A 1,336-nucleotide genomic window follows, 5' to 3' on the forward strand; every position below is an offset into this window, starting at 1 on the left:
AAAAACTGTGACTAAGAACTGGAAGAAATATTACTACATGCCACAAGACATCAGAAGGAAAAGTATGCATGTCAAAAGTCCAGAGAGGCTCCCAGAAAGTTCCCTCTCAGCAACCCCTCTCAAGGAGAAACAGCATATTGTACTTTCACATAATTGCTTTTCAGGTTTGCCTCCCAAATAATCCCTCAGTGATTATTAACAAAACAACAGGAATTTTTATATTGATCCTCTAATACTGGCAGGTCTGTGAGCTATAGGCCTCAGTCAGGGCAAACACATAAAATATTGCCAACCTGCCTGAGCAGTTTTTATCTAATGTAGATGATGCAGAAAATGTGTCTATTTTCTTCCTTTCTCCAGATGGCAGACATTTTTTTTCTTATACAATGCCCATTTGTATGGCAATTATGCTCAGACCAGCTTTCAGGGAGCCTATGAAAGCCAGCCAGCTCAGCACAACTTCCTGGGCAACCTGCCTCTTGGGGCAATCATTTACAGGGCAAAGTCCTGGGTGGCTTGAACTGCTTCTGGTGCCTCCAAAGCTCCAGACTTCATCCTTGTTCTCCCAGGTCATTCTCTCCCTGACTTTCAGCTTTGACTCTCAATGTTCCATTCCTAGGCATAAACCTACCTCACCTCCATCACAGTTTCACCAGCCTTTCCAGTCTTCTTGCAGTCATGTCTCTCAGCTGACCTGGTCCCTGGTACACTGGCACCTGCCACTTCAGGGAGGCAGTCCTCCCCTTCAAAGAAAGATGTATTTTCAAAACATGCTATTTGTTTCCAAATGGCCAACTTCTCCATAAATCAAATATATGACAAAACTTGTTCAACAAACATACCTAACACCTACTATTGTAAGACTGCTAGTGCAGAACATACAACAAATAAGGTACTGTCCTCATCTTAGAGCACTTGCCTATTGCTCTACTACCACACTGGGTAGATTTCAGCCTACCCCATCGAAGCCCTTTTATGGAACCAAAGCAAAATAATAATGATACCTTAGAGACATTCTAAACTTTATAGTTTTCAAAGGGCATTTGCATATATTAAAATATTAATGATCTTAAGTAAAATTCTCACTAGTGAATTGAAAGAGACCCTTAACATCATTTAATCAGCCTTATTTGTGCTATCTCTATTCCCTTCCCCTTTAGCACGCCTCCCTCGTTAACCTCTCTGTATTCTCAGTAAGAATTTCTTAGAATTACATTTTCTAGACCTTTTTTTTTTTTTCTTAAATGCTTGTTCTCACACTCCACCTCTCAATGATAAAACAAACAAACAAATTTAGGGCCCAAAGTGACGTGACAGATCAGAACTAGCTTTGAGA

The sequence above is a fragment of the Galeopterus variegatus genome, unplaced genomic scaffold, assembly GCF_000696425.1.
Source record: "Galeopterus variegatus unplaced genomic scaffold, G_variegatus-3.0.2 Scaffold1800, whole genome shotgun sequence".
NCBI classification, from domain to species: Eukaryota; Metazoa; Chordata; class Mammalia; order Dermoptera; family Cynocephalidae; genus Galeopterus; species Galeopterus variegatus.